Genomic DNA, 16,381 nt, shown 5'->3' with positions numbered 1-16,381 from the left:
CTTACAGTGTGAAGGTGGTGGGTTCAATCTATAAATGTAACTTAGATGTAAGTTTTGTCAAACCACAAAAAGATCAAAGAGTTACATTCGTAGATCTTAAAGGGATACTCGTGTGTCAATTTTTTTTTTTTAAATTAACTGGTGCCAAAAAGTTAGACAGATTAGTAAATGACTTGTATTTAAAGCTCTTTACTCTTATCAGCTGCTTTATACTACAGAGGAAGTTGTATGGTTCTTTTCTGTCTGACCACAATGCCCCACCAAGAAAAAATTGTGCATTAGCGGGCATTTGTATTTGAACCAAGGACCTCTTGAACCTCTGCGCTCCAGGGTGGCTGCTCATCAACTGGATGAGGCGACCAAAATCTTGCAGTGTAAAGCTAGTGGGGGTCTGCTATAAACAACATATGTAGGATGTGGTTAAGCTGTAAAAAAAAGCATGCATGTGTTAGGGGGCACTCGGATTTGAACCAAGGACCTCTTGATCTGCAGTCAAATGCTCTACCACTGAGCTATACCCCCGCAACATGCAGCTCATCTGTACCTCAACATTTTTAATTTTCTGCAATAAACTACATATGTGGGATACGGTTAAGCTTGTAAAGAAAAAAAATGTGTGTTACGGGCACTCGGACCTCTTTACATGCAGTCAAATGCTCTACCACTGAGCTTCAGCCCCACAACATGTGGCTTGTTTGTACCTCAACGTTGCCTCCAGCCCTTCACACCAACTACCACCACTGCCTCCAGCCCTTCAGCCCACCACCCAGGGCCACTCACTTCCACACCAACAACCTTCTTCCTATGGCGCCTCCCCCCCACCACCACCACTACATATGTAGGATATGGTTAAGTCGTAAAGCAAAAAAATGTGTGTTAGGGGGCACTCGGATTTGAGCCAAGGACCTCTTGATCTGCAGTCAAATGCTCTACCACTGAGCTATACCCCCGCAACACATGGCTTGCCAGGGTAACCGCACAGAGGGGGGATTCGAAGCTAAGTCCGAACTAGCTCTCGGCTTGCCTGTACTATCCCAGTCAAATGTATATGAACCGGTGGGGAAAAAAATGATTTTGTCAAAACAGGCCAAGACCACAGTCATCCTTGCTAGTTTCCATGAAGCTCTCATGGTCTAGTGGTTAGAGCTGCTGCCTTGGAGCAGAGAGGTTGTGAGTTCAAGTCCTGTGAACACCCTGAAGCTCGTTTGGAGAAATTGTGGCAGCATAGTGTGGAAGCGGAGGAGTGTGTGTGTGTGTGTGAAGTGGTTGATGGTCGGGCACCCATAAGGTGTTGGAGAAGGAGCTCTGGTGTGGATGGCTGTGGTAGCTGGTATGTGAGTGTGGGTGGGAAGATTCCATAGGAAGAAGGTTGTTGGTGTGGAAGTGAGTGGTCCCGGTTCCTGGGTGGTAGTTGGTGTGAAGGGCTGGTGGCAATGGTGGTAGCTGGTGTGGAGGCAGTGGTGGTAGTTGGTGTGAAGGGCTGGAGGCAATGGTGGATTGCAGAGGAGGTTTTCGTGATATAAAAAAAAGGCAAATAAAATCCCCCATCTTTTTATTTTCAACATCCCACATGCTTCGACAGACACAACACCACTTTTGGCAGATCCCCAACCTAGAATCCTCCATTCCAGGCAGTGGACCACCTTCCACGATGCCCCACAACTACACCTTCCTCCGCAACGCCCTCTAACCACTTACTTACCTCAACAACTGCTCTCCTTGACATCCTCCTCGCCTCAGTCCATCCAGCGACATGCTCCAGGGTCTTCAGGGACATTGCTCTCCATTCCGCTCTTCCTGACATCCACCTCGCCTCAGTCCATCCATGCACCGATATCTTCCAATCCCATGAGTGGTGGTGGTGTGGGTGGGAAGGTTCCATAGGAAGAAGGTTGTTGGTGTGGAAGTGAGTGGTCCCGGTAATTGGTGTGAAGGGCTGGTGGCAGTGGTGGTAGTTGGTGTGGAGGCAGTAGTGGTAGTTGGTGTGAAGGGTTGGAGGCAATGGTGGATTGCAGAGGAGGTTTTCTTGATTAAAAAAAAAAAAAAAAAAAAAAAAAAGGCAAATAAAATCCCCCATCTTTTTATTTTCAACATCCCACATGCTTCGACAGACACAACACCACTTTTGGCAGATCCCCAACCTAGAATCCTCCATTCCAGGCAGTGGACCACCTTCCACAATGCCCCACAACTACACCTTCCTCCGCAACGCCCTCTAACCACTCACCTCGACAACTGCTCTCCTTGACGTCCTCCTCGCCTCAGTCCACCTTCCACGATGCCCCACAACTACACCTTCCTCCAACCACTTACCTCGACAACTGCTCTCCTTGACATCCTCCTCGCCTCAGTCCACCTTCCACAATGCCCCACAACTACACCTTCCTCCAACCACTTACCTCGACAACTGCTCTCCTTTACATCCACCTCGCCTCAGTCCATCCATGCACCAATATCTTCCAATCCACCAGACATCCCAGGTTCTCACGATCCATCTCTTTTAACAGCTGCCATCTTCAGGGTCTTGACAGGATTCGAACTCACAACCTCTTCGCTCCAAGGTGGCTGCTCTAACCACTATGCCGTGGGAGCTGCTTGTCAGGCATATGCGGCGACCATGGTCTTGGCCTGTTTTGGCACACAGAGCAACTGCACAGAGGAAAAAAAAGCATGCATGTGTTAGGGGGCACTCGGATTTGAACCAAGGACCTCTTGATCTGCAGTCAAATGCTCTACCACTGAGCTATACCCCCGCAACATGCAGCTCATCTGTACCTCAACATTTTTAATTTTCTGCAATAAACTACATATGTGGGATACGGTTAAGCTTGTAAAGAAAAAAAATGTGTGTTACGGGCACTCGGACCTCTTTACATGCAGTCAAATGCTCTACCACTGAGCTTCAGCCCCACAACATGTGGCTTGTTTGTACCTCAACGTTGCCTCCAGCCCTTCACACCAACTACCACCACTGCCTCCAGCCCTTCAGCCCACCACCCAGGGCCACTCACTTCCACACCAACAACCTTCTTCCTATGGCGCCTCCCCCCCACCACCACCACTACATATGTAGGATATGGTTAAGTCGTAAAGCAAAAAAATGTGTGTTAGGGGGCACTCGGATTTGAGCCAAGGACCTCTTGATCTGCAGTCAAATGCTCTACCACTGAGCTATACCCCCGCAACACATGGCTTGCCAGGGTAACCGCACAGAGGGGGGATTCGAAGCTAAGTCCGAACTAGCTCTCGGCTTGCCTGTACTATCCCAGTCAAATGTATATGAACCGGTGGGGAAAAAAATGATTTTGTCAAAACAGGCCAAGACCACAGTCATCCTTGCTAGTTTCCATGAAGCTCTCATGGTCTAGTGGTTAGAGCTGCTGCCTTGGAGCAGAGAGGTTGTGAGTTCAAGTCCTGTGAACACCCTGAAGCTCGTTTGGAGAAATTATGGCAGCATAGTGTGGAAGCGGAGGAGTGTGTGAAGTGGTTGATGGTCGGGCACCCATAAGGTGTTGGAGAAGGAGCTCTGGTGTGGATGGCTGTGGTAGCTGGTATGTGAGTGTGGGTGGGAAGATTCCATAGGAAGAAGGTTGTTGGTGTGGAAGTGAGTGGTCCCGGTTCCTGGGTGGTAGTTGGTGTGAAGGGCTGGTGGCAATGGTGGTAGCTGGTGTGGAGGCAGTGGTGGTAGTTGGTGTGAAGGGCTGGAGGCAATGGTGGATTGCAGAGGAGGTTTTCGTGATATAAAAAAAAGGCAAATAAAATCCCCCATCTTTTTATTTTCAACATCCCACATGCTTCGACAGACACAACACCACTTTTGGCAGATCCCCAACCTAGAATCCTCCATTCCAGGCAGTGGACCACCTTCCACGATGCCCCACAACTACACCTTCCTCCGCAACGCCCTCTAACCACTCACCTCGACAACTGCTCTCCTTGACGTCCTCCTCGCCTCAGTCCACCTTCCACGATGCCCCACAACTACACCTTCCTCCAACCACTTACCTCGACAACTGCTCTCCTTGACATCCTCCTCGCCTCAGTCCACCTTCCACAATGCCCCACAACTACACCTTCCTCCAACCACTTACCTCGACAACTGCTCTCCTTGACATCCACCTCGCCTCAGTCCATCCATGGACCGATATCTTCCAATCCACCAGACATCCCAGGTTCTCACGATCCATCTCTTTTAACAGCTGCCATCTTCAGGGTCTTGACAGGATTCGAACTCAAAACCTCTTCGCTCCAAGGCGGCTGCTCTAACCACTATGCCGTGGGAGCTGCTTGTCAGGCATATGCGGCGACCAAGGTCTTGGCCTGTTTTGGCACACAGAGCAACTGCACAGAGGAAAGGGGGGGGGGGACTCCAACCTAAGGTGGAGCTAGCTCTCAACTGGCTATGTCAAGATCTCTGAATGCCTCAGTCCACCTTCCACAATGCCCCACAACTACACCTTCCTCCAACCACTTACCTCGACAACTGCTCTCCTTGACATCCACCTCGCCTCAGTCCATCCATGCACCGATATCTTCCAATCCACCAGACATCCCAGGTCATACAATGACTTGTATTTAAAGCTCTTTACTCTTATCAGCTGCTTTATACTACAGAGGAAGTTGTATGGTTCTTTTCTGTCTGACCACAATGCCCCACCAAGAAAAAATTGTGCATTAGCGGGCATTTGTATTTGAACCAAGGACCTCTTGAACCTCTGCGCTCCAGGGTGGCTGCTCATCAACTGGATGAGGCGACCAAAATCTTGCAGTGCAAAGCTAGTGGGGGTCTGCTATAAACAACATATGTAGGATGTGGTTAAGCTGTAAAAAAAAGCATGCATGTGTTAGGGGGCACGCGGATTTGAACCAAGGACCTCTTGATCTGCAGTCAAATGCTCTACCACTGAGCTATACCCCCGCAACATGCAGCTCATCTGTACCTCAACATTTTTAATTTTCTGCAATAAACTACATATGTGGGATACGGTTAAGCTTGTAAAGAAAAAAAATGTGTGTTAGGGGCACTCGGACCTCTTTACATGCAGTCAAATGCTCTACCACTGAGCTTCAGCCCCACTACTACATATGTAGGATATGGTTAAGTCGTAAAGCAAAAAAATGTGTGTTAGGGGGCACTCGGATTTGAGCCAAGGACCTCTTGATCTGCAGTCAAATGCTCTACCACTGAGCTATACCCCCGCAACACATGGCTTGCCAGGGTAACCGCACAGAGGGGGGATTCGAAGCTAAGTCCGAACTAGCTATCGGCTTGCCTGTACTATCCCAGTCAAATGTATATGAACCGGTGGGGAAAAAAATGATTTTGTCAAAACAGGCCAAGACCACAGTCATCCTTGCTAGTTTCCATGAAGCTCTCATGGTCTAGTGGTTAGAGCTGCTGCCTTGGAGCAGAGAGGTTGTGAGTTCAAGTCCTGTGAACACCCTGAAGCTTGTTTGGAGAAATTGTGGCAGCATAGTGTGTGTGTGTGTGTGTGTGTGTGTGTGTGTGTGTGTGTGTGTGTGTGTGTGTGTGTGTGTGTGAAGTGGTTGATGGTCGGGCACCCATAAGGTGTTGTAGAAGGAGCTCTGGTGTGGATGGCTGTGGTAGCTGGTATGTGAGTGTGGGTGGGAAGATTCCATAGGAAGAAGGTTGTTGGTGTGGAAGTGAGTGGTCCCGGTTCCTGGGTGGTAGTTGGTGTGAAGGGCTGGTGGCAATGGTGGTAGCTGGTGTGGTAGCTGGTGTGGAGGCAGTGGTGGTAGTTGGTGTGAAGGGCTGGAGGCAATGGTGGATTGCAGAGGAGGTTTTCTTGATATAAAAAAAAAAAAAAAAAGGCAAATAAAATCCCCCATCTTTTTATTTTCAACATCCCACATGCTTCTTGACATCGACCTCGCCTCAGTCCATCCATGCACCGATATCTTCCAATCCACCAGACATCCCAGGTTCTCACGATCCATCTCTTTTAACAGCTGCCATCTTCAGGGTCTTGACAGGATTCGAACTCACAACCTCTTCGCTCCAAGGTGGCTGCTCTAACCACTATGCCGTGGGAGCTGCTTGTCAGGCATATGCGGCGACCAAGGTCTTGGCCTGTTTTGGCACACAGAGCAACTGCACAGAGGAAAGGGGGGGGGGGACTCCAACCTAAGGTGGAGCTAGCTCTCAACTGGCTATGTCAAGATCTCTGAATGCTAAGTGGTTAGCCTTGCCACCTTACAGTGTGAAGGTGGTGGGTTCAATCTATAAATGTAACTTAGATGTAAGTTTTGTCAAACCACAAAAAGATCAAAGAGTTACATTCGTAGATCTTAAAGGGATACTCGTGTGTCAATTTTTTTTTTTTAAATTAACTGGTGCCAAAAAGTTAGACAGATTAGTAAATGGCTTGTATTTAAAGCTCTTTACTCTTATCAGCTGCTTTATACTACAGAGGAAGTTGTATGGTTCTTTTCTGTCTGACCACAATGCCCCACCAAGAAAAAATTGTGCATTAGCGGGCATTTGTATTTGAACCAAGGACCTCTTGAACCTCTGCGCTCCAGGGTGGCTGCTCATCAACTGGATGAGGCGACCAAAATCTTGCAGTGCAAAGCTAGTGGGGGTCTGCTATAAACAACATATGTAGGATGTGGTTAAGCTGTAAAAAAAAGCATGCATGTGTTAGGGGGCACTCGGATTTGAACCAAGGACCTCTTGATCTGCAGTCAAATGCTCTACCACTGAGCTATACCCCCGCAACATGCAGCTCATCTGTACCTCAACATTTTTAATTTTCTGCAATAAACTACATATGTGGGATACGGTTAAGCTTGTAAAGAAAAAAAATGTGTGTTACGGGCACTCGGACCTCTTTACATGCAGTCAAATGCTCTACCACTGAGCTTCAGCCCCACAACATGTGGCTTGTTTGTACCTCAACGTTGCCTCCAGCCCTTCACACCAACTACCACCACTGCCTCCAGCCCTTCAGCCCACCACCCAGGGCCACTCACTTCCACACCAACAACCTTCTTCCTATGGCGCCTCCCCCCCACCACCACCACTACATATGTAGGATATGGTTAAGTCGTAAAGCAAAAAAATGTGTGTTAGGGGGCACTCGGATTTGAGCCAAGGACCTCTTGATCTGCAGTCAAATGCTCTACCACTGAGCTATACCCCCGCAACACATGGCTTGCCAGGGTAACCGCACAGAGGGGGGATTCGAAGCTAAGTCCGAACTAGCTCTCGGCTTGCCTGTACTATCCCAGTCAAATGTATATGAACCGGTGGGGAAAAAAATGATTTTGTCAAAACAGGCCAAGACCACAGTCATCCTTGCTAGTTTCCATGAAGCTCTCATGGTCTAGTGGTTAGAGCTGCTGCCTTGGAGCAGAGAGGTTGTGAGTTCAAGTCCTGTGAACACCCTGAAGCTCGTTTGGAGAAATTATGGCAGCATAGTGTGGAAGCGGAGGAGTGTGTGAAGTGGTTGATGGTCGGGCACCCATAAGGTGTTGGAGAAGGAGCTCTGGTGTGGATGGCTGTGGTAGCTGGTATGTGAGTGTGGGTGGGAAGATTCCATAGGAAGAAGGTTGTTGGTGTGGAAGTGAGTGGTCCCGGTTCCTGGGTGGTAGTTGGTGTGAAGGGCTGGTGGCAATGGTGGTAGCTGGTGTGGAGGCAGTGGTGGTAGTTGGTGTGAAGGGCTGGAGGCAATGGTGGATTGCAGAGGAGGTTTTCGTGATATAAAAAAAAGGCAAATAAAATCCCCCATCTTTTTATTTTCAACATCCCACATGCTTCGACAGACACAACACCACTTTTGGCAGATCCCCAACCTAGAATCCTCCATTCCAGGCAGTGGACCACCTTCCACGATGCCCCACAACTACACCTTCCTCCGCAACGCCCTCTAACCACTTACTTACCTCGACAACTGCTCTCCTTGACATCCTCCTCGCCTCAGTCCATCCAGCGACATGCTCCAGGGTCTTCAGGGACATTGCTCTCCATTCCGCTCTTCCTGACATCCACCTCGCCTCAGTCCATCCATGCACCGATATCTTCCAATCCCATGAGTGGTGGTGGTGTGGGTGGGAAGGTTCCATAGGAAGAAGGTTGTTGGTGTGGAAGTGAGTGGTCCCGGTAATTGGTGTGAAGGGCTGGTGGCAGTGGTGGTAGTTGGTGTGGAGGCAGTAGTGGTAGTTGGTGTGAAGGGCTGGAGGCAATGGTGGATTGCAGAGGAGGTTTTCTTGATATAAAAAAAAAAAAAAAAAAAAAGGCAAATAAAATCCCCCATCTTTTTATTTTCAACATCCCACATGCTTCGACAGACACAACACCACTTTTGGCAGATCCCCAACCTAGAATCCTCCATTCCAGGCAGTGGACCACCTTCCACGATGCCCCACAACTACACCTTCCTCCGCAACGCCCTCTAACCACTTACTTACCTCGACAACTGCTCTCCTTGACATCCTCCTCGCCTCAGTCCATCCAGCGACATGCTCCAGGGACTTCAGGGACATTGCTCTCCATTCCGCTCTTCCTGACATCCACCTCGCCTCAGTCCATCCATGCACCGATATCTTCCAATCCCATGAGTGGTGGTGGTGTGGGTGGGAAGGTTCCATAGGAAGAAGGTTGTTGGTGTGGAAGTGAGTGGTCCCGGTAATTGGTGTGAAGGGCTGGTGGCAGTGGTGGTAGTTGGTGTGGAGGCAGTAGTGGTAGTTGGTGTGAAGGGTTGGAGGCAATGGTGGATTGCAGAGGAGGTTTTCTTGATAAAAAAAAAAAAAAAAAGGCAAATAAAATCCCCCATCTTTTTATTTTCAACATCCCACATGCTTCGACAGACACAACACCACTTTTGGCAGATCCCCAACCTAGAATCCTCCATTCCAGGCAGTGGACCACCTTCCACGATGCCCCACAACTACACCTTCCTCCGCAACACCCTCTAACCACTCACCTCGACAACTGCTCTCCTTGACGTCCTCCTCGCCTCAGTCCACCTTCCACGATGCCCCACAACTACACCTTCCTCCAACCACTTACCTCGACAACTGCTCTCCTTGACATCCTCCTCGCCTCAGTCCACCTTCCACAATGCCCCACAACTACACCTTCCTCCAACCACTTACCTCGACAACTGCTCTCCTTGACATCCACCTCGCCTCAGTCCATCCATGCACCAATATCTTCCAATCCACCAGACATCCCAGGTTCTCACGATCCATCTCTTTTAACAGCTGCCATCTTCAGGGTCTTGACAGGATTCGAACTCACAACCTCTTCGCTCCAAGGTGGCTGCTCTAACCACTATGCCGTGGGAGCTGCTTGTCAGGCATATGCGGCGACCATGGTCTTGGCCTGTTTTGGCACACAGAGCAACTGCACAGAGGAAAAAAAAGCATGCATGTGTTAGGGGGCACTCGGATTTGAACCAAGGACCTCTTGATCTGCAGTCAAATGCTCTACCACTGAGCTATACCCCCGCAACATGCAGCTCATCTGTACCTCAACATTTTTAATTTTCTGCAATAAACTACATATGTGGGATACGGTTAAGCTTGTAAAGAAAAAAAATGTGTGTTACGGGCACTCGGACCTCTTTACATGCAGTCAAATGCTCTACCACTGAGCTTCAGCCCCACAACATGTGGCTTGTTTGTACCTCAACGTTGCCTCCAGCCCTTCACACCAACTACCACCACTGCCTCCAGCCCTTCAGCCCACCACCCAGGGCCACTCACTTCCACACCAACAACCTTCTTCCTATGGCGCCTCCCCCCCACCACCACCACTACATATGTAGGATATGGTTAAGTCGTAAAGCAAAAAAATGTGTGTTAGGGGGCACTCGGATTTGAGCCAAGGACCTCTTGATCTGCAGTCAAATGCTCTACCACTGAGCTATACCCCCGCAACACATGGCTTGCCAGGGTAACCGCACAGAGGGGGGATTCGAAGCTAAGTCCGAACTAGCTCTCGGCTTGCCTGTACTATCCCAGTCAAATGTATATGAACCGGTGGGGAAAAAAATGATTTTGTCAAAACAGGCCAAGACCACAGTCATCCTTGCTAGTTTCCATGAAGCTCTCATGGTCTAGTGGTTAGAGCTGCTGCCTTGGAGCAGAGAGGTTGTGAGTTCAAGTCCTGTGAACACCCTGAAGCTCGTTTGGAGAAATTGTGGCAGCATAGTGTGGAAGCGGAGGAGTGTGTGTGTGTGTGTGTGTGAAGTGGTTGATGGTCGGGCACCCATAAGGTGTTGGAGAAGGAGCTCTGGTGTGGATGGCTGTGGTAGCTGGTATGTGAGTGTGGGTGGGAAGATTCCATAGGAAGAAGGTTGTTGGTGTGGAAGTGAGTGGTCCCGGTTCCTGGGTGGTAGTTGGTGTGAAGGGCTGGTGGCAATGGTGGTAGCTGGTGTGGAGGCAGTGGTGGTAGTTGGTGTGAAGGGCTGGAGGCAATGGTGGATTGCAGAGGAGGTTTTCTTGATATAAAAAAAAAAAAAAGGCAAATAAAATCCCCCATCTTTTTATTTTCAACATCCCACATGCTTCTTGACATCGACCTCGCCTCAGTCCATCCATGCACCGATATCTTCCAATCCACCAGACATCCCAGGTTCTCACGATCCATCTCTTTTAACAGCTGCCATCTTCAGGGTCTTGACAGGATTCGAACTCACAACCTCTTCGCTCCAAGGCGGCTGCTCTAACCACTATGCCGTGGGAGCTGTTTGTCAGGCATATGCGGCGACCAAGGTCTTGGCCTGTTTTGGCACACAGAGCAACTGCACAGAGGAAAGGGGGGGGGGGGACTCCAACCTAAGGTGGAGCTAGCTCTCAACTGGCTATGGGAAGCCCGTTGGCTTCCTGGCTATGGTTGGGAAGATTCCATAGGAAGAAGGTTGTTGGTGTGGAAGTGAGTGGTCCCGGTTCCTGGGTGGTAGTTGGTGTGAAGGGCTGGTGGCAATGGTGGTAGCTGGTGTGGAGGCAGTGGTGGTAGTTGGTGTGAAGGGCTGGAGGCAATGGTGGATTGCAGAGGAGGTTTTCGTGATATAAAAAAAAGGCAAATAAAATCCCCCATCTTTTTATTTTCAACATCCCACATGCTTCGACAGACACAACACCACTTTTGGCAGATCCCCAACCTAGAATCCTCCATTCCAGGCAGTGGACCACCTTCCACGATGCCCCACAACTACACCTTCCTCCGCAACGCCCTCTAACCACTTACTTACCTCGACAACTGCTCTCCTTGACATCCTCCTCGCCTCAGTCCATCCAGCGACATGCTCCAGGGTCTTCAGGGACATTGCTCTCCATTCCGCTCTTCCTGACATCCACCTCGCCTCAGTCCATCCATGCACCGATATCTTCCAATCCCATGAGTGGTGGTGGTGTGGGTGGGAAGGTTCCATAGGAAGAAGGTTGTTGGTGTGGAAGTGAGTGGTCCCGGTAATTGGTGTGAAGGGCTGGTGGCAGTGGTGGTAGTTGGTGTGGAGGCAGTAGTGGTAGTTGGTGTGAAGGGCTGGAGGCAATGGTGGATTGCAGAGGAGGTTTTCTTGATATAAAAAAAAAAAAGGCAAATAAAATCCCCCATCTTTTTATTTTCAACATCCCACATGCTTCGACAGACACAACACCACTTTTGGCAGATCCCCAACCTAGAATCCTCCATTCCAGGCAGTGGACCACCTTCCACGATGCCCCACAACTACACCTTCCTCCGCAACGCCCTCTAACCACTTACTTACCTCGACAGCTGCTCTCCTTGACATCCTCCTCGCCTCAGTCCATCCAGCGACATGCTCCAGGGTCTTCAGGGACATTGCTCTCCATTCCGCTCTTCCTGACATCCACCTCGCCTCAGTCCATCCATGCACCGATATCTTCCAATCCCATGAGTGGTGGTGGTGTGGGTGGGAAGGTTCCATAGGAAGAAGGTTGTTGGTGTGGAAGTGAGTGGTCCCGGTAATTGGTGTGAAGGGCTGGTGGCAGTGGTGGTAGTTGGTGTGGAGGCAGTAGTGGTAGTTGGTGTGAAGGGTTGGAGGCAATGGTGGATTGCAGAGGAGGTTTTCTTGATAAAAAAAACAAAACAAAACAAAAAAAAGGCAAATAAAATCCCCCATCTTTTTATTTTCAACATCCCACATGCTTCGACAGACACAACACCACTTTTGGCAGATCCCCAACCTAGACTCCTCCATTCCAGGCAGTGGACCACCTTCCACGATGCCCCACAACTACACCTTCCTCCGCAACGCCCTCTAACCACTCACCTCGACAACTGCTCTCCTTGACGTCCTCCTCGCCTCAGTCCACCTTCCACGATGCCCCACAACTACACCTTCCTCCAACCACTTACCTCGACAACTGCTCTCCTTGACATCCTCCTCGCCTCAGTCCACCTTCCACAATGCCCCACAACTACACCTTCCTCCAACCACTTACCTCGACAACTGCTCTCCTTGACATCCACCTCGCCTCAGTCCATCCATGCACCGATATCTTCCAATCCACCAGACATCCCAGGTTCTCACGATCCATCTCTTTTAACAGCTGCCATCTTCAGGGTCTTGACAGGATTCGAACTCACAACCTCTTCGCTCCAAGGTGGCTGCTCTAACCACTATGCCGTGGGAGCTGCTTGTCTGGCATATGCGGCGACCAAGGTATTGGCCTGTTTTGGCACACAGAGCAACTGCACAGAGGAAAGGGGGGGGGGGGGACTCCAACCTAAGGTGGAGCTAGCTCTCAACTGGCTATGTCAAGATCTCTGAATGCTAAGTGGTTAGCCTTGCCACCTTACAGTGTGAAGGTGGTGGGTTCAATCTATAAATGTAACTTAGATGTAAGTTTTGTCAAACCACAAAAAGATCAAAGAGTTACATTCGTAGATCTTAAAGGGATACTCGTGTGTCAATTTTTTTTTTTTAAATTAACTGGTGCCAAAAAGTTAGACAGATTAGTAAATGACTTGTATTTAAAGCTCTTTACTCTTATCAGCTGCTTTATACTACAGAGGAAGTTGTATGGTTCTTTTCTGTCTGACCACAATGCCCCACCAAGAAAAAATTGTGCATTAGCGGGCATTTGTATTTGAACCAAGGACCTCTTGAACCTCTGCGCTCCAGGGTGGCTGCTCATCAACTGGATGAGGCGACCAAAATCTTGCAGTGTAAAGCTAGTGGGGGTCTGCTATAAACAACATATGTAGGATGTGGTTAAGCTGTAAAAAAAAGCATGCATGTGTTAGGGGGCACTCGGATTTGAACCAAGGACCTCTTGATCTGCAGTCAAATGCTCTACCACTGAGCTATACCCCCGCAACATGCAGCTCATCTGTACCTCAACATTTTTAATTTTCTGCAATAAACTACATATGTGGGATACGGTTAAGCTTGTAAAGAAAAAAAATGTGTGTTACGGGCACTCGGACCTCTTTACATGCAGTCAAATGCTCTACCACTGAGCTTCAGCCCCACAACATGTGGCTTGTTTGTACCTCAACGTTGCCTCCAGCCCTTCACACCAACTACCACCACTGCCTCCAGCCCTTCAGCCCACCACCCAGGGCCACTCACTTCCACACCAACAACCTTCTTCCTATGGCGCCTCCCCCCCACCACCACCACTACATATGTAGGATATGGTTAAGTCGTAAAGCAAAAAAATGTGTGTTAGGGGGCACTCGGATTTGAGCCAAGGACCTCTTGATCTGCAGTCAAATGCTCTACCACTGAGCTATACCCCCGCAACACATGGCTTGCCAGGGTAACCGCACAGAGGGGGGATTCGAAGCTAAGTCCGAACTAGCTCTCGGCTTGCCTGTACTATCCCAGTCAAATGTATATGAACCGGTGGGGAAAAAAATGATTTTGTCAAAACAGGCCAAGACCACAGTCATCCTTGCTAGTTTCCATGAAGCTCTCATGGTCTAGTGGTTAGAGCTGCTGCCTTGGAGCAGAGAGGTTGTGAGTTCAAGTCCTGTGAACACCCTGAAGCTCGTTTGGAGAAATTGTGGCAGCATAGTGTGGAAGCGGAGGAGTGTGTGTGTGTGTGTGAAGTGGTTGATGGTTGGGCACCCATAAGGTGTTGGAGAAGGAGCTCTGGTGTGGATGGCTGTGGTAGCTGGTATGTGAGTGTGGGTGGGAAGATTCCATAGGAAGAAGGTTGTTGGTGTGGAAGTGAGTGGTCCCGGTTCCTGGGTGGTAGTTGGTGTGAAGGGCTGGTGGCAATGGTGGTAGCTGGTGTGGAGGCAGTGGTGGTAGTTGGTGTGAAGGGCTGGAGGCAATGGTGGATTGCAGAGGAGGTTTTCGTGATATAAAAAAAAGGCAAATAAAATCCCCCATCTTTTTATTTTCAACATCCCACATGCTTCGACAGACACAACACCACTTTTGGCAGATCCCCAACCTAGAATCCTCCATTCCAGGCAGTGGACCACCTTCCACGATGCCCCACAACTACACCTTCCTCCGCAACGCCCTCTAACCACTTACTTACCTCGACAACTGCTCTCCTTGACATCCTCCTCGCCTCAGTCCATCCAGCGACATGCTCCAGGGTCTTCAGGGACATTGCTCTCCATTCCGCTCTTCCTGACATCCACCTCGCCTCAGTCCATCCATGCACCGATATCTTCCAATCCCATGAGTGGTGGTGGTGTGGGTGGGAAGGTTCCATAGGAAGAAGGTTGTTGGTGTGGAAGTGAGTGGTCCCGGTAATTGGTGTGAAGGGCTGGTGGCAGTGGTGGTAGTTGGTGTGGAGGCAGTAGTGGTAGTTGGTGTGAAGGGCTGGAGGCAATGGTGGATTGCAGAGGAGGTTTTCTTGATATAAAAAAAAAAAAAAAAAAAAAGGCAAATAAAATCCCCCATCTTTTTATTTTCAACATCCCACATGCTTCGACAGACACAACACCACTTTTGGCAGATCCCCAACCTAGAATCCTCCATTCCAGGCAGTGGACCACCTTCCACGATGCCCCACAACTACACCTTCCTCCGCAACGCCCTCTAACCACTTACTTACCTCGACAACTGCTCTCCTTGACATCCTCCTCGCCTCAGTCCATCCAGCGACATGCTCCAGGGTCTTCAGGGACATTGCTCTCCATTCCGCTCTTCCTGACATCCACCTCGCCTCAGTCCATCCATGCACCGATATCTTCCAATCCCATGAGTGGTGGTGGTGTGGGTGGGAAGGTTCCATAGGAAGAAGGTTGTTGGTGTGGAAGTGAGTGGTCCCGGTAATTGGTGTGAAGGGCTGGTGGCAGTGGTGGTAGTTGGTGTGGAGGCAGTAGTGGTAGTTGGTGTGAAGGGTTGGAGGCAATGGTGGATTGCAGAGGAGGTTTTCTTGATAAAAAAAAAAAAAAAAAAAAAAAAAGGCAAATAAAATCCCCCATCTTTTTATTTTCAACATCCCACATGCTTCGACAGACACAACACCACTTTTGGCAGATCCCCAACCTAGAATCCTCCATTCCAGGCAGTGGACCACCTTCCACGATGCCCCACAACTACACCTTCCTCCGCAACGCCCTCTAACCACTCACCTCGACAACTGCTCTCCTTGACGTCCTCCTCGCCTCAGTCCACCTTCCACGATGCCCCACAACTACACCTTCCTCCAACCACTTACCTCGACAACTGCTCTCCTTGACATCCTCCTCGCCTCAGTCCACCTTCCACAATGCCCCACAACTACACCTTCCTCCAACCACTTACCTCGACAACTGCTCTCCTTGACATACACCTCGCCTCAGTCCATCCATGCACCAATATCTTCCAATCCACCAGACATCCCAGGTTCTCACGATCCATCTCTTTTAACAGCTGCCATCTTCAGGGTCTTGACAGGATTCGAACTCACAACCTCTTCGCTCCAAGGTGGCTGCTCTAACCACTATGCCGTGGGAGCTGCTTGTCAGGCATATGCGGCGACCATGGTCTTGGCCTGTTTTGGCACACAGAGCAACTGCACAGAGGAAAAAAAAGCATGCATGTGTTAGGGGGCACTCGGATTTGAACCAAGGACCTCTTGATCTGCAGTCAAATGCTCTACCACTGAGCTATACCCCCGCAACATGCAGCTCATCTGTACCTCAACATTTTTAATTTTCTGCAATAAACTACATATGTGGGATACGGTTAAGCTTGTAAAGAAAAAAAATGTGTGTTACGGGCACTCGGACCTCTTTACATGCAGTCAAATGCTCTACCACTGAGCTTCAGCCCCACAACATGTGGCTTGTTTGTACCTCAACGTTGCCTCCAGCCCTTCACACCAACTACCACCACTGCCTCCAGCCCTTCAGCCCACCACCCAGGGCCACTCACTTCCACACCAACAACCTTCTTCCTATGGCGCCTCCCCCCCACCACCACCACTACATATGTAG

The 16,381-nt window shown here is 49.6% G+C and overlaps 7 non-coding genes across 7 annotated transcripts; all 7 read right to left on the bottom strand.

The window, feature by feature from the left end:
- Window positions 1-450: 450 nt before the first annotated feature.
- Window positions 451-522, bottom strand: TRNAC-GCA (transfer RNA cysteine (anticodon GCA)). Its single transcript has one exon. It is a non-coding gene; the product is annotated as a tRNA-Cys (tRNA).
- A 2,159-nt stretch (window positions 523-2,681) lies between these two features.
- On the bottom strand, window positions 2,682-2,753 carry TRNAC-GCA (transfer RNA cysteine (anticodon GCA)). Its single transcript has one exon. It is a non-coding gene; the product is annotated as a tRNA-Cys (tRNA).
- A 2,093-nt stretch (window positions 2,754-4,846) lies between these two features.
- Window positions 4,847-4,918, bottom strand: TRNAC-GCA (transfer RNA cysteine (anticodon GCA)). The gene has a single exon. It is a non-coding gene; the product is annotated as a tRNA-Cys (tRNA).
- Window positions 4,919-6,663: 1,745 nt separating this feature from the next.
- Window positions 6,664-6,735, bottom strand: TRNAC-GCA (transfer RNA cysteine (anticodon GCA)). The gene has a single exon. It is a non-coding gene; the product is annotated as a tRNA-Cys (tRNA).
- A 2,664-nt stretch (window positions 6,736-9,399) lies between these two features.
- On the bottom strand, window positions 9,400-9,471 carry TRNAC-GCA (transfer RNA cysteine (anticodon GCA)). The gene has a single exon. It is a non-coding gene; the product is annotated as a tRNA-Cys (tRNA).
- Window positions 9,472-13,235: 3,764 nt separating this feature from the next.
- Window positions 13,236-13,307, bottom strand: TRNAC-GCA (transfer RNA cysteine (anticodon GCA)). Its single transcript has one exon. It is a non-coding gene; the product is annotated as a tRNA-Cys (tRNA).
- Window positions 13,308-15,989: 2,682 nt separating this feature from the next.
- On the bottom strand, window positions 15,990-16,061 carry TRNAC-GCA (transfer RNA cysteine (anticodon GCA)). The gene has a single exon. It is a non-coding gene; the product is annotated as a tRNA-Cys (tRNA).
- Window positions 16,062-16,381: the final 320 nt, after the last annotated feature.

The sequence above is a fragment of the Hyla sarda genome, chromosome 2 (genome assembly GCF_029499605.1).
Source record: "Hyla sarda isolate aHylSar1 chromosome 2, aHylSar1.hap1, whole genome shotgun sequence".
Classification (NCBI taxonomy): domain Eukaryota; kingdom Metazoa; phylum Chordata; class Amphibia; order Anura; family Hylidae; genus Hyla; species Hyla sarda.
This window is presented reverse-complemented; position numbering and strand designations above follow the sequence as displayed.